Source organism: Natrix helvetica (genome assembly GCF_964273705.1).
Source record: "Natrix helvetica genome assembly, chromosome: 5".
Taxonomy (NCBI): domain Eukaryota; kingdom Metazoa; phylum Chordata; class Lepidosauria; order Squamata; family Natricidae; genus Natrix; species Natrix helvetica.
The window spans coordinates 62419995-62445789 of NC_138551.1; the positions used below are offsets into that span (position 1 = coordinate 62419995).

General features: G+C 38.3%; 1 long non-coding RNA gene across 1 annotated transcript; it reads left to right on the forward strand.

The window, feature by feature from the left end:
• The first annotated feature begins 13274 nt into the window (after positions 1 to 13274).
• LOC309393550 lies at positions 13275 to 16346 on the forward strand. Its single transcript, XR_014175607.1, has 3 exons — positions 13275 to 13455; positions 14420 to 14489; positions 15899 to 16346. It is a non-coding gene; the product is annotated as an uncharacterized lncRNA (long non-coding RNA).
• Positions 16347 to 25795: the final 9449 nt, after the last annotated feature.

Below are 25795 nucleotides of genomic sequence, written 5' to 3' on the forward strand. Positions count from 1 at the left end.
TATTGTAGCTGCTGACAACAACGATTTTGCAGTTTTTTATGAACACGGTTGATGTTTTGCTTTCCCTCAAGTTTAGTGTTGCTTTGTATGTCTTTGGAATGGTTTGTTTCTTTACTACGAATTAAAATCCCAAAGATAAATTGCTTGAGAAATAGCTCTAAAAGGATAGGCTAGACAAAAAATGTGTGCCCTTAATGTAATAGTTTGGTTTACATTTTTTTTCATTCTAGGGAGCATATTAGAATTTGAATGGAAAGATTATCTTTCTTTCTCTCAACTCATATTTACATCACTAAATTGTGAGCACTGAGAACCTAATTACTAGCAGTTGTAACTGCCTTGAGTGAGTTGTCAGAGAATCCCAGGCAGCCTGGTAGTTCTCCCTACAAAGGTTGCTTAATAGGCAGTTTAGGAAAATCACTGGGCAGATGGAAGTAGCTTGATATTTAACGGTCAGCCAGGACATAGAACCCCTTTTTCCTTCCCTCAGTATTTTGGTGGGGTGGGGGTATGTGTAAATGAGGAACAGGACACAGAGTCCTGATAAAGATGGAAACTGTTTGTACATTAAAGCCCAATATAAGATTAGTGGAGAATGCTTACCTGAGTTTTGTTCTCAAGGTTTTGCTTGAATTTTCTTCAGATGGAAATTCCATATTGTTCCCAACCTGAGGATACAATTTACAATAATACAATAGCAGAGTTGGAAGGGACCTTGGAGGTCTTCTAGTCCAACCCCCTGCCTAGGCAGGAAACCCTATACCGTTTCAGACAAATGGCTATCCAACATCTTCTTAAAGACTTCCAGTGTTGGGCATTTACAACTTCTGGAGGCAAGCTGTTCCACTGATCAATTGTTCTAACTGTCAGGAAATTTCTCCTCAGTTCTAAGTTGCTTCTCTCCTTGATTAGTTTCCACCCATTGCTTCTTGTTCTACCCTCAGGTACCTTGGAAAATAGTTTGACTCCCTCTTCTTTGTGGCAACCCTTGAGATATTGGAACACTGCTATCATGTCTCCCCTAGTCTTTCTTTCTGAATGCTGACAGGATTTTGCGTAACTGGGTTTATTTTATTTCCTCCCTATGAATTTGTAACTGACTTGACTTATTCCCATTCTTATAGTGAAAAAGCTAGAACAATATCATAATAAATTATCATAATAATAACAATTTCCTCACATCATACTGTGGCCAGAGGTGGGCTGTACTTATGTTCAAAAGCTCTTCGCTTATACACTCCTTTGGGAGTGAAACAGAGCTTCAAAGAAGCAGGTAATCACCTCAGGCAGCTCTAGTGAATAAAGCAGAGGCAGTGTGAAACTCAGCTGGCCAGCGAGGGTGGACGGAATGACCCAGGAAGTTAGTTATAAATGGATAGCTTAGTACAAGGGCAGATGGGTGGGCCCAGCGAGTGATCAAAGCTAAGGTTTCGGCCAAACTTGCACGACCACGCAGCAGCCCACCACTGACTGTGCCAAAGAACAAGCCAAACACTCTATAAAGTTGCAGTAGGGAGGAATTCAATCATGTCAGTCCCCAAAGTCTTTCTTAAACTTCCCACAGGGCTGGTGACATCTGATTTCAAGAGGAATATTGCTATTAGCTACCCAGAGTTATGAATTTGAGATTGGTAGTCACATAAATTAAATCAAGCAAACAGGTTTCAAAATGTGGACTAAGGATGCAGAATTATAATGGTAAAGGCTAGCTGTTTTTCTTGATTTTCATTTGAATTGTGAAGCTGATTGGAATAACTCTTGCTTAGACTTAGTTAAGGCTTTTTTCATGCTTGAGTAACTTTTTAAAAAGTAATGAATTAAATTTGAGAAAAAAACTTTGTGTTAATCTATTTTCCAATCACCAGCAGATGTTCTCAGATTCCAATGTACAGTCACTGGACCTTAAATGCTATAATGGTTTAAAAAACACCTTATTGCTACATTGTTCTAAATTACTATTTAAGATTTTGGCTCAATACTACTTGAGCCCTAGAGTAGAGCAAACAGCAATTATATCTTGCTCTAATTCATCAGATGGCCCAACTGGCTTACAGCATTGCACATATTAGAACTGAAGTTCTTGGACAATTTCTAGCTAAATTTCAAAGGGTACAAATAAAATCATATTATTATGTGATTTTATTGTAAAATTAAAATAATTTGATAATGTAAATATAAACGATCCTATAAAGCGTAAGCAAAATAGCTAATTATATATCCCAAATACAACTGCTAACAAAGAAATGGAAGAATAATTGCTAATGTCCCTTTCGGGAGAGGGGGCGGTATATAAGTGCTAATAATAAATAAATAAATAAATAATAAATAATAAATAAATAAATAATGTCTGACTCTTATCTGCTGTTTTGCAAAACTTGGATAAGTGACAGGATTTTTCTTATGTGATAGAAGAAAGCCAACATACGCAGAATAATAACAGCATGTCAAGGATAGATTACCACAATGACAAGTATGACTAGCAATTGGAAGTTTATTAGATTTTCCATATAGGAGTGTTGTGTGTATGCTGAATCTGGACCTAATACAGAGCCTTGATTGTGATGGAGTTCTAGATTAAGGTTCTAGCTTGAGAAAAAAAAAGTTCTTGCAAATGATGGACTGGGTTGGATGAATCCTTAAACCTCACTTTGTTTCTGTTAAATGTTTTTGAGTAGCCAATATATGGATCAATAGGAAGTCCCAGCTCTAGGATAGATTGGGAAATTGAAAAATATCCTGGAAAAAGGCAGTGGCGAATTGTAATTGCCAAGGAAACTACCGTATACAGATGTCCCTTTGAAGTTATTAGGAGCTAACCTTAAAGGAGAAATTATTGACTGATTAGCATTATATCAATCACAAAGTTAATAATAAATGGTTGCTGTCTCGGTAATGCAGAAAGTTTAATCTGATCATTATCTCACTGCCCTACCTCTTGAAAGAAAAAAAGAGGATATACTACAGCTCGTTAAATTTGTCTTCTTACTGACACAGAATAACATAATCTCCATCGAAGCAGATATGCTAAACATTACCTTTAAAAAAAAACTTTTTAAAGAGGCAGGTTTGGATATCAGAAGTAAGATAATGACCAATAGCAATAATGGAATGATTATAAATGGGAGGTGGAATTTTATAATTCTGCAATAAACCCTTGTCTGAATATTCTTGTCCAAAAACTGTCCAAGATTTTTAAAAAAAGAATTAAGTGTAATATTCTAGGGGAAAATCAAGCTACCGCACCATTTTATAGAGGCATGTAAGAATAGTTTGTTTTCATTTTATTCTACTTGTGATGATCACCAACTGTTACGCATAAAATAGGGTTAAACAAATGCATTGATTCCTTTATGACATCTGCATAGGCAGCACACGCATGTATTTCTGATAGAGACTAACAGGTAGAGGAATATGTAGACTGTTGTGGCCTGGCAGGAGCCGTTGGAACTGCCACCAGACTCTGATAGCGAGGGTCCCTATGAGTCAGCTCTGGAGGATGTGGAGGACCCTGGATAGGGTTCTGACTCCGAGCAGGGATCAGAGAGGCTGGTCGGTTACCAGGAGGTGCCTGAGGCATGGAGCAGTGGTGAAAGCCAAAGGGAGGATGCTCCTGATGTCATGCCTTGGAGCAGTGGGGAGGAGACAAGGGACAGTGAGTCAGACATCAGCAGTGAGTTATTGAATGCTCGTTACCGGTGTGCTAATCGGCGTCAGGAGCAATTGCGCAGTTACCGGAGGTAATTGCACTCAGCTGATGATAATTAGACTCCTCTCCAGACTATAAAAGGACTGCTTGTGCACACGCCCTTTTGCAGAAGTCAACGCAGGAACTAATGTGGGAGTACAGTCTTGTGAGCGTGGCAGGCTGGATGGCTGCTATTGCGTATCAGTGCTGGATTGTTCTGAAGGTCTAGTTGTGTTGGATTGCTGCCAAGGACCTGTCTGTCTGTGAATAAATCTTGTGAAGTATCTTTGGCTCGGAGAGTGTCCGTGTTGGGGGGGAAGAGGGGGGTCAGAACAGTAGACCTACAGTAATTTCTCTTGTTTCTGTTTTGGGGGATGATGGTGATCCATATACTGTTTATTATGTCTGAGTAAAGCTATTTTAAAAAATCTTTGATCAAGAATATATACACCATATACAGCTAAGGACTAATGATACAACATATTTATTTTATATCAGTTCTCTCACCAAGCAAGAGGTCAGCAGCCTTCTGGAGTCATGGCTATGCTTGAAGAACAGGTGGCAGCTATGACGAGAACTTTTGCACAGGTTTCTTTTGTTGCCAGCTATGCCCAATCCTGGAAATGAAGTCCCTTCAGGTGATTATTAATGCCCCAGTTAGCTTATGAAAGGATTACAGTAACACATTCTATATAGTGTTGTCCTTGAATAGCACCAAAAAACTACAGGTGATTAAAAGTGCAGTAGCTTCCTAGGTACTCTATGAACTTGGTTATTTTTTTTTCTTGCAGAAACTTCATTAGCCAAATAGGTAACACCATCAGTGCTAGAAGGGAGAGGAGTTTGGTCTCTGTTTATATATCAGTGGCTTACCCTGTCAGTGTTGGTGGGAGTGTTCTTGGCAGTTTCTTGATTAGTGACTGTACCTTGATATGCCAACTTGATATCATGCTCCATATGTTGCATTGGTTGCCTTTCAAATATAACTCAAGATGCTGGTTGTCATTATAAAGTCCCTCATGGCATAAGCTTAGTTATTTGAAAAAAAAATGTCTGTTTTCAATAGATTTTGTCAACCCTGTAAGATTGCGCAGAATGGGGATACCCTGAAGCCATCAAATTAATCAACATCAACTAGTGAGATCCCCAAAGTGCATCTTCATGTTTGTGGTGCTTCTTCTCTGGAACTGCATTTCTCCCAGAGATTTGGCTGGCTCCCACGCTACAAGGATTTATAAAATGTGCTGTATTCCCAGATCTGGGGTTAGGTTTTGTCAAGCTGAAACTCTTTGTAAAGTACTGTAGACTATGAGATGGTCTCCCAGGCATATATATTTACAGTATTCTCCTTTTAATTTGTTTTCCACTTTTTAATTAAGTACAGCAAGATGCCTAGAGTCACTTCAGAATTATGCATCCTTCTAATTAAACTTATATAAAATAAATACATGCATAAATAATCCTTTTTAAAAAGCTTATTGTATTTTTGATTTGTTTCATATTGATTTTATAATATAGTTTTAAGGTATTGTTAGCCCACACAGAGTTATTCTTTATTTGTTAGTAGTCATATACAATGAACAAATAACCCCCTACATGTTAAAAGTAGTACAGAATGCTGTTATTTCTGATTTTTTCACTGAAATCAGAAGTTTTACATTATAGTTTTTAAACGTAGAGAACATTTTCAAATATTGATATAGAAAAGCAAATAGCCCCCACTGTCAGTTATCATTTTTAAATCTCCCAACAGTGCCAGGATAAGTTGCAAAGAGAAGTCAATACATTCTGGAAGCTTATGTGTATTCACAACGCAAAGAAAAACAAGACTGAGTATTTGCTATTAGTCTGGCAAATAGGAAAATTCATATAACTGAGTGAAGTCGGAGTGAACTTTACTTATCTCCTAACATCCAATAATTTTAACAGACATTGGTGCAGATGAGAGAACTATCTGTGCTTACACAAAACTGCCAAAAATGCGGCAGGCATCACTAGTTGCTCTTAAATCATTATTTAATGAATGTAATTGTTTGTCAGGACTTTTCTATATCTGTACTCTCTTGAATATGTTGGCCTAATTAGAATGTGTGGCTTTCAAAAGAAAAGCTTATATGATGCATATAAAAATGCCATATAATAGCAAATCCATGACAATATAGGACCCCAAAATTTGCCTAACAAAGAATACTGTATTGACCATAATGGTGGCAGTTCAGAGGCAACTTTAAGCATCATGCCAATAAGATATACATATCCTGTCTCTTTTTCAACAAAGAAATGCAGTTTACAAATACAAAATACTATACAGCTCCATAAAGTTTTTCCGCTGAAATAATGGGGATAGGAAACACACACACACACACACACACACACACACACACGTGCATGCACGCACGCATATATAGAACACTAAGTCAGGCTTTATGGTGACATGTAAAGAGTTTTAAAATGTGCTGTTTCCTCTTGAAAGCAATTTTGACATTCTTGTATTGTAATTCAGACATATCCAACAGAGCTTTATTGGCATTAAATTGAGAAATGCTGCATCAGGAAATTGATCTATTTTAATTCCTCACCGAATTGATGTGGAAATATATAATGCAGGAAACAAATTTAGTAAAGAAGACATTTCAAATGGTAGAAGACAGGTATTTATAAATTCAAAGACAGTTCTCATTGTTATTACAATGTTATGCTAAAATACTGGCTGGCATAATGGAGAATTGCAATTGTTTAAGGGGGGGGCATATAAATCCCTTAATAAATAAATAATGCTGGATGAGATGCCTTACAGTCTGCTGAGAGGGACAATGTTGCAGAATGTATTGTAATAGAAAAGATACCGGTATAATGACTGCTATGAGGAAACTCATTGCTGACAATTCAGAATCTGCCATTGTTAGGTCCTTATATTTTTGTTTTGACCTATGCACTCTTCACAAAGTATATAAATGAGGAAACAGATATATACATTGGAATTTCTGTGTCAAATTTCTTTTTGGCTTCTTAATAAACTGTCTTCATTCTAAAAACAATGGATTTATAATTCATCCATAGGCCCTTTATCAACTAAATAATTTGTAAGACTTTCCTTGGATAACGAAGACATTTCATGTGAAATTACTCCTTTAGAAATAGGTCAAAGTATCTGTCTTCCTTCATCAATAATAAGAACAATAGTTGTGTGGATTCTACTGCCAAATGGCATTGATTTGTCTCATATTATCAAATCTACTGATAAATACATATAGAATACTCTTTATCTATAAATAAACCTGTAATATGGGAAGGAAATGATCTATCTGTAGAAGGAATTTGTGGAACTCTTTCTGTAGCATGGACTCTCCACAAGCTGCATTGTTGTCATGGAGTTATCCATATGGCTTTAGTGTCTGAATTAATTTAGTTTATGGAAATTTAGGAATGAAGGTGAAAAGCAACTCCAAATACTGATTGGAGTGAAGGAGGAGATGAAAGAGGGGAAAAAAAACCCGCACTGCTTATTAGGCCTGAGCAGGCTGTCCAGAGGTGAAGGACCAACCAAGAGAAAATCTTAGACATCTGGAAGCTGTACCTAGGAGTTTTATCAAGACATACAAAATTCCTGGAAAGATAGAAATGGACTGAGAGAGCCTGACCAATCAGTAGGCTCAGCCTGGTGGATAGTATATTCTAAAGCAGTGATGGCGAACCTATGGCACGCGTGCCACAAGTGGCACGCGGAGCCATTTGTCAGAGCACGCGAGGCGCTGCCCTGTCAGCTGGCCAGCGCGCAAGCGCGTGCTGGCCATCTGAGTTCACCTTTTTAAAAGCTATTTTTCACCTTCCCCAGGCTCCAGAGGCTTTATAGGAGCCTGGGGAGGGTGAAAAGAGCCTCCCCCCCCCGGAGGCTTCAGGGACCATCCAGAGGCTTCCCTGAAGCCTTCGGAATGCTTAAAACCACCCTCCGAGCAAACTGGAAGTGACTTCCAGGTTGCTCGGAGGGTGGTTTTAAGTGTTCCGAAGGCTTCAGGGAAGCCTCCGGACGGTCCCTGAAGCCTCCGGAGGGCCTCCGGGGGGGGGCGGGGGAGATTCTTTTCGCCCTCCTCAGGCTCCTATAAAGCCTCTGGAGCCTGGGGAGGGCGAAAAAAGCATGTAAAAATGGGGGGTGTCGCACATTGTGCACGCATGCGCACTGGGGGGTCGCGTGTTGCATTATGGGTGCGGCACACCTGCACACGCCCCCCTGCAGTCCCTCCACTTGTGGCACCCGAGCCAAAAAAGGTTTGCCATCGCTGTTCTAAAGTATATTCTTCAATTCAGAAGTGCCAGCATATCTTACATTCTTGACAAATTGGAAGTGCATAGTTGGTGTTCCAGAGTTCTGGAAAAGAAAGGGAATATCCAGTTCGTCTGAGGTGTTTGGAAGAACCTGCATAATTTGGCTCTCCAACTAAACAGTTATCTACCTCTGGATTTACAAGAAGATTTTAGGCAGCATTATAAAAGCCACTGTATTATGAAAACAGTTAAATGGAAGCTTTTTCTATTCCTTGATATGCTTGCTTGCACATCCCCTGATTTATTGAATAAAAAACACAGATACTTGGGTAGTCCTAATTTTTCTTTCCTAAAAGTCTCTAAAACCAAGTTGAAAATTGTGTGCTGAAAGCTGGGAATGGCTCTAAAACTTATAAAACTTTTAAAAAGAAGTTCTTAATGAGATACTTTTTTTTACCTAAAGATAAAACTATCACTAGAGTATACTTCTATAAGTCCACTAAGAATCAAAATCTTATCTCATCTGGCAGCATATTCTGTGAATTTTCTCCTGTCCAGAGTAAGAATCTTCTGCACTTCTGGGGAAATATGTACTGTAATTCTCAGAGACTTTCCAAGTATTTCGAACATGAATTTTAATTAAAAGTTAGTCATATATGCTTGAATTTAGAGTCTGATAGCAATAAGAGGAAAAGAAATTAATTGATAAGAAATCAGAGATCTACTGAAGGGCTTATTAGGTCCTTTCATTTTGCAATCTTGCTCCATTACTTTCCCTTCTATTTAAGTATGAAAATATCTGGACATAAAATGTCTGACTTGGCATCTAGACCAGAGGTAGTAATCAACAGGTTCTGGAGAACCAGTAGTTTGAGTAGTTCGGAGAACCGGTAAATACCACCTCTGACTGGCTCCACTCCCATCTATTCTCTGCCTCCCGAGTCCCAGCTGATCGTGAAAAAATGGGGATTTTGCAGTAAATCCTGGAGTAGGGAGGGAATAGAGATTTTACAGTATCCTTCCCCTGCCACGCCCACCAAGCCACACTCACAGAACTGGTAGTAAAAAAATTTGAATCCCACCACTGATCTAGATTCAGGAAATGGATATTTAAAGAGGGGGTAATCATTGGTGAATTCATAATAGAAAATGCAGAATGCAGTAACCGTGAACAGGACTATTCTGCTGGGTCCCATAGTAGACTAATCTGCCAGAGAACATGTAGCAAAGACGACTTGCGTTTAGCACATAATACTGTAATATTACGGTTTGACTTACCATGATTTCCTAACCAGGCTACAGATCAAGTAGTTTAAGATAATGAAGGAAAAGTAATTTTAACTGCAGTCTATAACCAATGCTTGCTGCAGATTACTAGCTATTACCAAAGGCCAGAAGGTCCCCTCAATTAGCATGTATAGCTTGCTTGGGATTAATTATTAGTCATTACTTTCCCAAGAAATTGCAACAATTGCTACTATTTCCCTGCTGATTCAGCATTATTTTTTACACGCTTTGGGTTATGAGTACTTGAGAACAAATATGTTTTCTTGTAACATTTGTAAGGCAAGGGCAATTTACAAGGGAAAACATTTTAGTCATATGGACAGTAAATAGGAACAAAATTTCATTGAATTTGTGTTACACTATAGAATTTTTCAAAGCTCTTTTACATACTAGTGACCTACTAAAATATGTACTTTAGTTTTCTGGGTGTTTTGCAACAAGAAACCTAGCACCTGAATTCATTTCATATGTTGCTTCAATTTACATGCATTAAAAAATTCAGAATAAACCGACTGCAGAACTCATTGTAAAGATTAATTGGGTGATTTCTTCTCTATCTTCAAAAAACTTTTTTAAAAAAAAGGACTGACTAATTTTACACTGCAGCAAAGATGGTAGTACATACTAATTTGTTTACAATCCCAGATGAGAAAGATTGCAATTTATGTGGTGTAATTTTAGCAGAGTATAATAACACCTATCCTTATTGTTAACTCTTGATGACTTGTTAAAATAAGTTTGCTCATTCTTCAAGAGATGTTTGTCAAGTTCACAATCTGGATAATTTCTTCAGAGTTTTTTTTTTTTTTTTAAAAAAAAGATGTTCAGAAAAAAAGTACTTTGTATTAAGAGTTTTACACGACACTGATGAAATTCCCTTGCTGTTAAATGAGGTAGATATCTGTTCTCCAAATATTGTTAAAGTTTAATGACTTGATATATCCTAAATATTTTACAAAGGAATGATTGAACTAAATTCACTGGAAGCCAGGCAGTACTTCCATCCATCCTTTTCCAAAATAAATTCAGAATTCATAGGATTGCCATCTATAATTAAAACCTCTAGTTCCATAAAATCCTCTATCTTGCCATTCTTTATATTGAGCAAATTTATGCTCATGGTTAAAAAGGATGGTTAGGAAATGGTAGAAGAAATGATGGGGTATGTTTTTAAATGTGTAAAAGAATGTTTATATATGGATTTGAGACGACTGCTTTGCATATTTACTATTAGTATAGATAGATATTCCTCTTATTGCTAAGGAACGTAATGCTTGCTCAGTTTGTCCTGGGGAAACATTGTATTGTATTTTTCACCCAGAAAAGAAAAGACATCACAATGTGTATGGGATTGTAGCCTGTAACCATTGGTGCTTCCTAAAGAAATTTACTGGGCCCATAAAGTAAGCACATGGTAGCAGAAAAAATGTGTTTGAGGTAAGGAGGAATTGTGGAATACCACTGCCTGTTTTGAAGTCCCTTCTCATACCTCATACACCATATTGTTCAATATTAAGACAAAGATATTGCAAACCAACTTATTTGGTGAACATGTTATTGATAACAAAGTTGGTACATAGTTTTGTTTTCTCAGCTTCAATAATAGATAATGTGTTGGAAAGCAAAGAATAGATTAATCTTAGATAAGATCTAGGAATGTTAACATTTAGAAAAGCATAGAAGGTAAGGATGTGCTTAAATCAGTGGCTTTTCCAGGGATGATGTAATGAAAGCTAGAAAGTGAGACAGAATAACTGAAAGAAGATATACAGTTTTAAGTTGTGGCTGCTAAGGTAGCACATACTCCAACAAAAGCCAGTCAGTTGATCCCGAATGAAGATTACAACTGTCAGTAATTAAGTTGCTTTGGATATAAGATATGAGCAAGTTATGGACTACAGGAAAATGACCTTAGGTAGCTATAGTTGAGGGAAATAGAAGGGAAGGACAGTAGATAAATGAATGAATGGAATCAGATTGATACTTGGAAGAGCTACAGATTATCAAGATGGATACATAAAGAGGGTAGGCATTTGTCCATATACTTGCTAATTCCATGCCACCTACCCTACATAAAGAAATAAGTCCTTGCCAAATGTAGAATGAATGCAATCATTTGTAAAAATTGAAGATGATTGCAGGGTGAATTCAAACAACTTTGTGAGGTCTTGAGCAGTGGAAATAAAAGTGTTGCGAAAGAGCCATTGTAGAGACATTTTTGCAGAGACTGTAAAGGCTGATTTACATATTTGCAAATCACTGCTTCTGTATTTCATTCTTATTGGAAAAAGATTAATATGCAGGTCTTACCAACCAATTGAAAATTTTTGACCCGTCGAATACTATTAATCAGTGTAACAGCTTGCCTCCAGAAGTTGTGAATGCCCCAACACTGGAAGTCTTTAAGAAGATGTTGGATAACCATTTGTCTGAAATGGTATAGGGTTTCCTGCCTAGGCAGGGGATTGGACTAGAAGACCTCCAAGGTCCCTTCCAACTCTGCTATTGTATTGTATTGTATTGTATTATGGGATTTCTCCCCCCCTTTCAAAATGCATAACTTATCTTTTGCAACAAGATGGCTACCTTTTCTGGGGTAGAAAGAATACAAAATCATTTATTATTATTATTATTATTATTATTGTTGTTGTTGTTGTTGTTGTTGTTGTTATTTATTAGATTTATAGACCGCCCCCTTTCCCCGAAGGGACTGGGGGCGGTGTACAGACAACAAGATAAAAACAGTATATAAAATTAAATAATCTTAAATACCCCTAAAATCAAATTAAATATTAGGCTGTACGGTAGAATAAAAGTTAAAAACAACCTAAAAATCTACCCCTAAAAATTTAAAATGCAGACTAGAAGAATTAAAACTGCGGTTAGGCCAGGCCAGCTGAGTTGAACAGGTGGGTTTTAAGTTTCTTGCGGAAGGAGCGGAGATCGGTGGTTATTCTAATGTCGGGGGGGGGGAGGTCATTCCAGAGGGTCGGGCCCATCACAGAGAAGGCCCTACTCCTGGGCGTCGCCCGCTGGCACTGCCTAGTGGACGGCACCCGGAGGAGTCCCTCCCTGTGAGAGCGAATCGGCCGCAGGGATGTATGGGGTAGGATGCGATCCTGCAAATACCTAGGTCCTGTGCCATGGAGCGCTTTAAAGATGATAGTCAACACCTTGAAACGCACCCGAAAAGCCACAGGTAGCCAGTGCAGCCCGTGCAGGAGAGGTGTTACATGAGAGTACCTAGTACCTCCCATGATTGCCCGCGCGGCCGCATTCTGGACCAACTGCAGCCTTCGGGTGCATCTCAAGGGAAGCCCCATGTAGAGAGCAGTACAATAGTCCAGTCGGGACATCACTAGCGCATGGGTGACTGTGTGAAGGGCGTCCCGGTCCAATAGGGGACGCAATTGGCGCACCAGGCGAACCTGATGGAACGTGCCACGGCCATCACATGGTCATCCATTGACAGCCGGGCATCCAGGAGGACGCCCAAATTGTGTGCCCGTTCCACCGGGGCCAGCTGTTCGCCCCCGATGGCCAGTGATGGAACCCACTGGTTGAACCGGGGCGCCGGTAACCACAGCCACTCCGTCTTTTTTAAAAATTGGTCTATAATTTATCATCTGACAATCTGAAGACTAAATCTATTTTGTCCAATCAAAAATTCTATTGCTTCACAGTTCTTGTTCACATGGAATTGTATTTCAACAGACCAAGGATAAGTGATCAATGGACTACAAGTTCCACAACTTTTTGTAAATATTCTTGTTGATGGAGACTGGTGGAAATTAAATATCTTGAAGGCATATGCTGACAATCTGACAATCTGAAGACTAAATCTATTTTGTCCAATCAAAAATTCTATTGCTTAACAGTTCTTGTTCACATGGAATTGCATTTCAACAGACCAAGGATAAGTGATCAATGGACTACAAGTTCCACAACTTTTTGTAAATATTCTTGTTGATGGAGACTGGTGGAAATTAAATATCTTGAAGGCATATGCTGGGATTATCTTGCATAAATTCTTTTTTCTATTCCAGATACCTGATGCCCTCCAGGTCTGTTGCTACTGCAGCTTCCAAATTCTAACTATCTCTCAACTGCCTTAGGTTGAAAAGGGGTAACAATGAGAAGTAGGAAATTCATTCATTGTAATGTTTAAACTTGGGAGAAGGAGAGAAGGAAAGTCTAATTAGAATCAACTTTAATTCCTAGTTAGTTTTATACATGTAATCTTCTTGGAAACAATAACAAAAAAGCTTGCTTTGTCTTCTTCTAGATCCTTAGCAAAATAAAAACTTTTCGGTGTTGCTTTCAGCCCTAATTCTAATTAAGTCTGACCCTTCTCAGCTTTTCAAATTCTACCAAGGTCATATGTCCAAATCCTTATTTAGTGATTTAATATTCACTAAGCAGCTTCTCAGATGAGCCTGACAGAGTCCCTTCTTTTACTCACAGGGTAGCTCTGAAGTTAAATGAACCAAATAATGGGAAGTAATAGATATAATGACAAATAGAGTCAACAGCTGTGACAATAAAAAAATATGTTAAAAACGTCTGGCGCTTGCATATATCTGGTGGTGCTAGATTAATTAGATCAGGCCTGTATATCATGGGATCCACCGAGCAAAATAACTTCATCTGTCATGTATCCTCAGACTACCAGGGGATTAACAAATATCCTACTTTATTGTCTGACTAGAACAGCAAAAACAAGGCAATTACAGGCCAGATAATATATGTCTGTTAATCTGCTTCACTTAGTGGTTCATAGATTTTGCAGGCCAGAGGAAGACGCCTTTTCAAAACATATATATCCCACATCACATCAATTCTCCATCTAGTGCAATCCTTTCTGGGCCCAGGCATCCATCCTCACTTTATCTCTTTTTAAGGAATTTCTAAATCTAAAACTTCTGTTCAAGGACTGGGTCTAGGACAAGTCACCACGGCCAACTTGTCACAGAGCAACTTGCTGAGGGACAGTCCAATGTAATCCAATTTAATTGTTTCATTGAGTTACTTTTATTATTGGTGACCACAGTTTGGTCAAAATTATTGTAACTCTGGATTGAAATACAAATCCAGATGGTATATTTATCGACTGACTTTATTTTATTATTATTGGTTCTGTCGAAATTAATTAAACTTTTTTTCATTTGTTGAATGGTCCCACAGTCAGTTGTCCTGTGATGAATTGGTTGAAGTGAGTGGACCAAGACAAGTTGACTACAGCAAGTTGGCCATGGTAAGTTGTTCCATTTTGCTTTGCTCAAAGGGCACAAAGTGATTTGGAGCACCTACTGGATCCCTTTAAACCATGGGTGTCACACTTGTGGCGTCACGTTGCCGTCATGTGATGTATCATGACGTTTTTCCCTTCATGGAGCTGGGGTGAGAGTGGCCTACATGTGAGGCATCTGGCCAATGGGCCACCAGTTTGGCATCCTCCTTTAAACGTATGTATCATTTTTTGTTGTTGACACATGCCAGCAATTGTGAAAACTAAGGAAAAGACAAAGTGGTTTTAAGATGTTTTCAACAGGTATACTCCAAGGGCATTTTGCAATTAGAAGCCACATCTTGAATCTAAAGCCCTAAATTGTGGCACTGCTGAGTTATAAGGAGGTGGCTCTACATAAACTATACTTATATACATAAAGGAAGGGAAGAAAAACAGTGAATTCTGTGATAAAAATAATTCTGAATTAAATTCACAGCCATTTCTTTTTCTCTTATAGTTTATCATCCTTTAATTTGGAAATATATGACATTCTTTTTTTTCTCTATATAACTAGTAATTGTACCCTCTTTACCATTCTAAAATAAACCTTTTCAAAAAATAAGATCTTGACAGGCCTCTGATATTAGATTTTTCATACTTGAGGAAATAAATAACTACATCTTTCATTAAAAAGTGCTAAACCTGTAAACAGGTTATTCTATAAGCCATTACTCATTAAATACTTGATTCTAAGTTAAGAACTCTTTATGTTTGTAAACTGGATTTTAGTTTTAGCAATTTTGTTTTCTATAGAATCGTGTATGCCGTCCAGGTAGTACTTTTTAATGTAAAAGGAAGATTAAAATAATAGCTACCGTAATTTGAGAAGGATAATAAAATGAATTATGGATCATTGTAACCAAGTTTCTCTCCTTGTAACAATAAGCTATTCTATTATACTTGCTTGTATTGGTAGAATTATCTTTACATTGTAATATATAGACCTTTATTTATTTATTAAGCTGCAACATCTAATTATTATACACACCTTTGCCAGGCTCCTTTATTGCAAGCTAGATTATTAATATGAACCACAGGCATTTTATGTAACCAAAAATCTACACAGTTTTCATTTCTACCATCCATGTTATTATGGTATAATTAGCTGCTTGTTTTTTAGAAAGTAGCATTTTTCATGATACACCTGGCTTTGATGGCAAACATGGGTGATTAAATACCTAGCAGTTAGGGAGTAAAATGGGGTCACACAAAATTAAAGTATGGTTTATTCATATACGAAGCATGCAGGAAACCAGATAATTGCAACTTAATAGAAAAAGAAAAAGGTCTAAGACAACCTTGTGAGTTTTCATGATGTACAATTTTCCCACAATATCCAAAGCATCTCAAACCACTGTTTCCTTCTTGAGCAGAATCATCCAGCACATGGACATGGAAGTTTTAACTGCATGATCCCGATACGGGTTAAAAAGAAGAAAACAACTGCTTTCTAGTTTGGATTGCTGTGGATTGGAGTGTCCTGGGACTTGTGCAGATGTGTATCACAACTGAAGTGTTAAAGTGTTTCGAAAAGGATAGGCTCTCCATCTCTACAGAGCACCAGAGGACAGCCTTGTTCACTGCTTTTGTTTGACACGAATAGCTGTTGCATTGAGAGAAGCTACTTTTGATTAATGGAATATCAAGACCTTTGCACCGCCAGATGCCATCAGAAGCACTATGGTGCTTCATTGAACCATCACTGAAACAAAGCACTCTTTGAAGACCTACTCAGCCCTGTCCTTTAAAGCAGCTGAGAAACAGCTCATCAAGAAAACTGGGAGGTGCTTCACCCCCTCGTTTTGCAGCAGCCACTCCATCTGGCTTCGTTGGTTGATGATCTCTGGAGGGCCAGAGATAGGGGTTGTTCCTCTATCCTGGTCCTATTAGATCTCTCGGCGGCGTTCGATACCATCGACCATGGTATCCTGTTGCACCAGCTAGAGGGGCTGGGAGTCAGGGGCACCGTTTTACGGTGGTTTGGCTCCTACCTCTCTGGCCAGACGCAACGTGTGTTGGCAGGGGAGCAGAGATCGACCCGGAGCCCCCTCACATGTGGGGTGCCACAGGGGTCGGTGCTCTCGCCTCTCCTGTTCAACACATACATGAAACCGCTGGGCGAGATCATCCGTGGTTTTGGGGTGGGATATCATCTGTATGCTGATGATACTCAGCTATACATTTCCACCCCGAACCACCCCAACAAGGCCGTTGAAATGATGTCCCGGTGTTTGGAGGCCATACGGGTCTGGATGGATGGCAACCGACTAAAACTCAACCCTTCCAAGATGGAGTGGCTGTGGCTTCCGGCCTCCCGGTTCAACCAGTTGCTTCCATCTCTGGCCATTGGGGGCGAGCAACTGGCCCCCATGGAACGGGTGCGCAATTTGGGCGTCCTCCTGGATGCCCTGCTGTCCATGGATGACCATGTAACAGCCGTGGCAAGGGGGGCGTTCCATCAGGTTCGCCTGATGCGCCAATTGCGCCCCTTATTGGACCGGGATACCCTACGCACAGTCACCCATGCGCTAGTGACGTCTCGCCTGGACTACTGCAATGCTCTCTACATGGGGCTTCCCTTGAGATGCACTCAGAGACTGCAGTTGGTCCAGAACGCGGCCGCGCGGGTGATTATGGGGAGGACTAGATACTCCCCTGTAACACCTCTCCTGTGCGAGCTGCACTGGCTTCCTGTAGTCTACCAAGTGCGTTTCAAGGTTTTGATTATGATCTTTAAAGCGCTTCATGGCACAGGACCTAGTTACATGCAGGATCGCATCCTGCCCCATACATCCCTACGACCAATCCGCTCACACAGAGAGGGACTTCTTCGGGTGCCGTCCGCTAAACAGTGTCGGGGGGTGACACCCAGGAGCAGAGCCTTCTCTGTGATGGGCCCAGCCCTGTGGAATGACCTCCCCCGTGACATCAGGATTATTTCCGATCTCCGCTCCTTCCGTGTACAGCTGAAGACCCACCTCTTTCAATTATCTGGCCTGGCTCAACCGTAAATTTTTTCTTATTCCTCCTGACAGTCCTTTCAAATTTTTTAAATTTTTAAATTGTGTTATTACTAATGGGGTATTTTAATGGTGATTTTTAACTGTCTAAATGTGATGTAATTTGTTACCTCCTCCGTTCATGTATGTCTTTGTATATGTGTATGTTTATGTGTTTATACATATGTTTTATGTTTTATATGTTTTATTGTACGCCGCCCCGAGTCCTGTCTGGAAAGGGAACGGCTAATAAATTCAAATTTATTATTATTATTATTATTAAGATTGAGATCGGTTCTAAGATTACTCCATCAGTTTGACAAAGCAAGGAGTCCCTTGGCTCCTCTTCTCTCTGCATTTCCTTCTGTTCCTGTTAGTCATTGTAATACTCCTGTTACTTTGAGTTGGTGCCTCTGCTCCTTTCTCACTTACCTCTTCCTTTTCTTTATTGGGGGTAGCTTTTGGATTTGCCAAACTGGGATTGTTTGGATTGTGGTTGATTCGTGAGAAATATTTTGCTGGGAGAGGAGAGTAAAATGTGATTCATATTTCATATTTACCAATAGAAAGATGAGACGTTTTCTCTCCTCTCCTCCCTCCCTCCCTCCTGTAATCTCATGTGGTGATAAGGCTAAAAGAAGCTGCTGAAAACCAAGGAATTAGCGCGAAGTAGCAAAGCATCCATGCTTTGGAAGATTAGCTGAATCAGTACATTGGAAGGCGCTCTTTGCCTTGCAAATTTAATCCTTTTTCTCCTGCCTAAGTAGGATTTTTCTTTTCTCATTCTTTCCCTGTTTAGTAATCTCTTTCCTGACATCATCTGCACCAGTTAAATCTTCCTGTCTCTTCCCAGTGTGGTTTCTGCTTCTTCTTACGTTATCTCTATCTTGTTTTCTTCTTCTTTTTTGTTGTTTTTTGCTGAAAGGAGAGTGCTGTGTGTATATGAATAGACTTGTATATTTATATGAGAAAGAATGATAGATATACAGGGCGCGGGATCAATTAATTTGGTAAATGTGATGCTTTATTTTACAGAAATTAACTTTAACTAGGCATTATTAATTCAATAATATATTCTTCCAGTTTTGGGCTATTTTTGGAAGAGAGAAATCACCAAGATGAGTTTTTCTTGTTTAACAATGCAGGAAGCTGGGCATTGAACAGGATTTTTATTTATGCATATATATATATATCCATATACATGTACTGCTTGACTATATGTATTGTATGTATGTGTGAGGAATCATTCCATTCTGTACAGTATGGAAAATACATATAAAAGTATTAACCTCTGCTCTATGTCAGAGATAATTTTCATCTGAATTATTGATTGAATTACACAAAACATGTTTTGAATTCTTAATAAAATTTGCTGAGATCAGGGCTTCATGATCGTTTTGTTACAATTCAGTGTTGCAGCTCATCAAATTCTATAAGGATTGAAAGTCTTACATAAAACTGATGGAAAGTTGTTCCTAAACTACTTATCCACAACTTTCTTTCCCATCATCTCTTACCTAATTGGAATCTGTTTTATTATCCTGATTTCAATGTTCTGGGTGAATACCAAACTATCACATCTCAGCAGCTTACAATAAAAACAATAAAATCAAACACTCACACAGTTAAAACAGCAAGTAAAACAAATAAAAACGAGTAACATGTGTAAATTGATAATTAACATTGACCATTAAATCAGCAGTTTAAATAGCTTGTTCAAAACATCTTTTCAAAATGAATGACAAGGCTCAGGCCCCCGTCTCTGTAGGAGAGACATTCCAAAGAATTAGGGAATCAGCAGAGAAGACTTGATCCCAAGTAGGTCCCAAATGAATTCTTGCTAATTGTAAGTGAACCTTCTTGGATGAGCGCAGTAAGTACATTCATATAGAAAGGAGGAGCACTCCAAGATCATGTAAAATGTTAATACCACTTTATAATGCTTTGGTAAAACCACACTTGGAATATTGCATCTAGTTTTGGTCACCAGCATATAAAAATATGTTGAGGTTCTAGATAAAGTGAAGAGGAGAGCAACAACAAAGATGATTAGGGGACTGAAATATATGAAGAACAGTTGGGTATTCCACAAAGAAGATGGAGTCAACCTATTTTCCAAAGCACCTGAAGGCAGGATCAGAAGCAATGGATGGAAGCTAATCAAGGAGAGAACCAATCTAGAACTAAGTAGAAATTTCCTTATAGTTAGAACAATTATTCAGTGAAACAAGTTGCTTCCAGAAGTTGTGGGTGCTCCAACACTGGCGGTTTTAAGAAGAGATGGGACAACCATTTGTCTGAAATAGCTAGACTATGAACTAGAAGACCTCCAAGGTCCCTTCCAAATCTGTTATTCTGAGAGCCATTATATGGCTTGGGACAAGTCAAATAGGCTTGTCCCAAGCCATATCATATGAAACACTACATAATTTTGTCCAGGAATAATTTAGCAGTTTCTGTAATCCTTTAATTCTAAAGAGATTTCATCTCTTTGTGTTCTTTTCAAATCACCTTGTCTACTGAGTTTTGTGTCAGTTGAAATTTCCAAACTACATGTAAAGGCAGTCCCATATAGAGCACATTATGGAACTTAGGTCTGGAGATTATTAGTGTCAATGCCACTGTGGTGTTTAAAACCACATTTTCTTCCAGATAGTGATGGAATTGGCCTATCAGGCAAAGCTGTGAAAAGGTATCCCTGGCTCTTGCAACAATTAGGAAATGAGAGAGAGTTTTGAGTTTAACAGCACTCCCAAAATGCATACCTGTTATCTCTGGAATAGTGTAACCTAATTCAAGGCCAGTAGAACTATTATTTCTTTGAAATGATGGGCTTCACATCAAGCATTTCCATTTAATCCGAGTTCAGTTTATTATTTGTCATCTAACCCATACTGATTGCAAACTAGCATTTAGGAATACACCATTATCCCTAAAGATACAGTAGCAAAATGAAGTATCATCAACACACTGATAGCATTCAGTTCCGTATCTTCTGATTATTTTCCCTAGTGGGTATAATGTGAATACTTAAAAGCATTAGACTGAATAGAGTCTCAAGGGACACTATTTAATTGTTCCTATATCAATGAGAAGCTGTCTCCAAGCTATATGAGCTCAAATCAACTTGCAGAATAGGAACAGAATTTGACCATTATACATTTCGGAAGGTTATACAGAAGGCCTTGGAAGATGATGAGAAATTTTAAAGTGTACTAAAATAGAACTCTTTTGTTTATTCACAAGCAGAAATAATACATTTGGTCAGCCAAGGAGGTCTTAGTGATGTAAGCCATTTTGAAGCCAATTTGAAATGGGTAAAAACAATCCGTTTCCTAGCCAGTTTGGTGTGATGGTAAATACACCAGGCTAGAAACAGGAGACAATGACATCTAGTCCCACTTTAGGTATGAAACCAGCTGGGTGTCCAGTCTCTCTCTTTCAGACCTAGGAAGAATGCAATGGCAAACCACTTCTGAAAATCTTGCCAGGAAAACTGCAGAACTAGTCCAGACTGACAAAAGTGCAAACAACACATAGAATGGCTTAGAAACTGGCCAATTATTCTTCATCCCTGAAGAATCCAGGGCAATTTCTCCAGAAGGTGACTAATAATTACCTTAGAAGGCATTATTTTTTCCACCAAAGAGGCATTTATGATGTTATCTAAGATGTCTCTGACACTATCTAGGAAACTAAAAGCCAAGTTGGATAGGTTCCAATATAGTCTTGAAAGCTATCATGTCAAGCAGCCAGTCTATACCCTCTGATATCAAACATGTGTACTAGTCCTCTTAAATTACACAATTAATTACTGACAATTTCTACAGCTGATTCTATATTCAAACCAGCCATAATATATGAAAGGTTTTAATAACAAAAACAGCAACAACCCCCAAAATGTGACTGCTCTGTACTAAAACCTTGGGATAAGATTGGTTTATAAATGAGCCTTCTAGCAGATCAAACAATCAGCAGAATATAAACTTGTGAAGAAAATAGCATGCAAACAAAATTGGCACCATATCAAAGTAGCATGAACTTTCAAATGGACCTCGTGTGTGATATAAGGTTTCATTTAGGGTCTTCTTCCCCCTATAGTCTATCCATCCAGCTTACTTTTAAGATCCTGCAGTTCATTTGTGTACTATTTTGGAAAAACTTATTTATTAATTAAATTTGTACCAAAAGTCTCAGTGACTTTTAAGATACCTTTTGAGAAGGTGGGTGTGAACAGCTGCAAGCTGTTGAAAGGGAAATGGCTCTTAATTCTCTAATTATCTTGTCTTATAATGACCTCCTGACTTCTTAATACAGGATCTGCCACTTCCTATTAATACAGTAATTGCCATATCAAGTTTCATAGATGCAGAACTCCTTACTCCTCCATAACCTGACCAATTACAATACATTATTTAACAGGCCAATTTTTAAATAATATCCTTTGAAAAGATGTAACTATATACACAAAGAATTATCTCAGTTCAACTTCCAACTGGGAAAGCTCTTAACGAGTTACCACTCACTAGGCATCTCCTGAAATGGTGTCTAGCTCTTAATGCTGTACCTCTCACCAAAAGATCAAGTGGAACCACAGCTACCTTCCCAGTTACTGTCCGCTTTCACCCAAGATCAATCCCAATATACTACAGCTGTCCAATTGGAAGTAAACCCAATCCCTCCGTACACAGACCAACAGTGGCCCACATCTTTGTTCACCCTCTTAGTGCCAAAAGGGCAGCCCATTTGATGTTGATGATTTAGATGTTGCAATCACAGGGAATGTCACCAACCAAGACAGACTTGCCTCTCAAAAGAAAACCATGGCCTGGATACCAATCACTCTCAGAGAAACTAATTCAACTGATTCTTTTTGTTGCCAAGCTACTGTCTTTATTTTAAATCCAGGAAGCTAAGGTTCAAATAGTGTTGGAAAAGGGAAGGATACAAAGGCCCAGAATAATTATAGGACCTGGTCCTCTTGTGTATCCTACTCAGGGGTGGATTCTGGCCGGCTTTACTGCTGGCTCGCTTGTGTGCACACTTTGTTTGTGTGTTTGCATGCACAGTTCAATTAAAACTGTTCTGCACATGCGCAGAATTTACAAACAAAATGGGGGTGCCAACAGCGCTGACTAGAAAACTGGTTCAGGGGCATGGCAAGCCTGGGTCACTGCCGGTTCCAGTAACCCATGCCATCATACCATTACTGGTTTGGCCAAAACGGGCCGAACCGGTAGGAACCCACCTCTGATCCTACTGCAGTTCCTACTTTATTCTATTTCAACATGTAGAACATATGTCAGGTGGTCCAGACAGAGGCCCAGATTTCTGCTATTGGACCAATTTTGTAAGGTTATAGCTCTTTCTCCCATTTCCCAAGATTATTCTCAGAGCCCATTCAACCTCATTACACTCTGAGATCAACATCTGTGTTGAAAGACAATATCAGTGACAAACTCAAGTCTTTAGCTAAAGTAACTATTCTCACTCTGGTGTCCTGGAGTTATTTTGGCTAATTCCTAAGATGGCCCCTGCCCCAAAATGACATTTTTCTTCTGTTCCCCATTTTTTTTTCTTTACATTTTTGGGACTAATGCTAAAGTAACTTCAGACTCATTTCTCAGAAATGAACTGAATTATCCATTTTTTTAGTTTATATTTTTTAACAATACAAGTCTTTCTAAAGGTGAAGTTCTTAGCTGTAACCCTATAAATTTATTGAAAAGTCAGGGCTTAATCTAAATTGTAATCAACCAACACTGCAAAGCAATAAACTGTTTCCAGAAGATATGAAGAAATATCAGGTCATCACCTGAAATAAAATTAATCGCAGGGCATAAATATGATAGTTGAATAGTAACAAGAATTCACTGAAAGAACATTTCATTATTTCATTTATTAACTATATAAAGCACATGGGAAAACTTCTTCAATTAATGTCAATGTTACCGCAGTGGTGTAAACATTCCTCTCACATAGTTTTTTGAGATGTTCTGTGGAGCTCAACTTACATAAGAAGGTAAAGGACAAGCTGTTCTACTGAAAGTGCCAACTAGCTGGCCAAGATTTAGCTCATCTGGCAAGTGTTTCATTTGTGAATGCCAGTACAGATTCCAAACTCAAGTAAACCCTCCTGACTATTGAGCTGAATGTGACTTGGCACAACATAAACCAAGTGATTGCTGATTTTGGAGCAGAAAAATGGCATGAAACACTAATGGCAATTTGAGGGTGCATAAAAGAGTGTCCAGATAACTGGCAGAAACCTCTAAATCTAAATTTATTTTTCTCTAGATGTCTAGAAATTCAAAGAGTTCCATCTTCAAGCATCTGAAAGTACAACTCTGGTATTCACTCAATGTGCAGTTTAAAAGTGAATGGATGAAATACTGCTTTCACATGATTTTGAATAATTTATAATAAAACAATTTAATTTCTCAAAATGACAAGGCATTCTGTGACCTTTTTAAAAAAAATGGCATTGGTTTAATTTGAAACTTATACTATCATGTGATAGAGAAAAGGATGTGTGTTTACTGTTGGTTGTGCAATTGATTGCCAATACATACATAGAATGCTTATCACACATTGTCAAATACTTTGATTACTATATATGTGCGTATATATAAGTATATATATGTATATGCATGTATATGTATGTACTGTATATGTATATATAAATATATACTGTTTGCATGCATGTGTGTTTATATGTGTATATACATATACATCTATACCTACATATAAACACACGCATACACACATGCATACACATGGAGTCTAATCACAATAAATGGGAGATGAGAAATGACTTACACAAGAATTCCTTGCAACAATACATGCAGTTCATTTGAACTAAAAATATTGATACTTGAAGAAAACAACACCAATTCATTTTCATATCATTTTACCTATGGATCAAATATTTACAATTGAATAACAGGATAAAAATAGACCAGAACATTAGAACTTTAGAAAATTTTCTGGGTATATGGGGGAACGGGTGTGAAGATTTCATTAGCAATAGCAATAACACTTATATACAGAGGTGCTTTACAGCCTTCTCTACAGAGGCTCTTAACAACAAAGCTTGTTACACTTAGATCCCACTAAAATCCATCAGATAGAAATTATGGCTTTCTTATCTTCTATATCATTTTCATGTCAAAGGCATCTATAGTCAATCCATGTGCTGTATGTAAGATCCACTCTCTTTTGACTATTATATATCTGAGTCAAAAATACTTCTGGATTCTTAATTTTTCTAAAAAGAATTATGGGCATTAAAACATCTCACCTGGCAGTAGCAACTAAACAAAGGTGGGTTTGGATAGAAATTGAACGGGGGAACCCAGAGAATTCCAGGATTTAGGGTAGACTGGGAAATCAAAAGACAAGAACTCCTCTTTCTAAAAAGAATGGAGCAGTCCTATTTGGAATAATCACTTCAAAATAAACTGGAATATTTGTATTCTGTCTTGGCTTTGATCCACATAGGTCTTGATATGGACCCAGACCAGTAACGAGTCAGGCAGATCTAGTTTCAGATAGAAAAGTATGAAAAAATAACAGCCCTTGCTGGCAGTGTAAGGGAAGGGAAGGGAAGCACTAAGATAATTTGAGGGAAGTCTGGAGGAATTAGTTGAATTCACTATGCTCAGTGTTCCACAGTCAAGGCAACTGATTATATACATTATAGTTAGTGATCAGCAAATTCAACAGTTGACATCATAAAAGAATAAAAATCAGAATGCAGGAAGGTATAGCACAGGGAAGAAAGTATTAATATTACCTAGAAAGTACAATTAAATGTCTAAAGTCTGAAATATTTCTAAGTTATCAACCTGAACACATATAACATTTGCTGCAGTACAGGATATCAGAATATTAAAAGTACAATTTAAGTGCTAAAAACACCTGTTGCTGTATTGGAATGATTGCTTTGGGAAGTCCCAGGGCTATGAGGCTGTTACCTGACTAACCATACTGATGTGAGTCACTTTCAATTCTGCTGACAATCCACTACTCCGGAACTAAAATTATCATCTTTTCAAATAGACCGAGACATTGTAAACATTGATGGCAGATAAATAATCATAATATCGACCAAGTTTCATTCTTTAAGTATTTCAGCATAATATTCCAACAATCAGGCATTGGGTGGGAACAAATCTATCTCTGATAAGGGCACAGTACAGGCAGTTCTTGACTTACAACAGTTCGTTTAGTGACTGTTCAAAGTTACAACGGCACTGAAAAACGTGACTT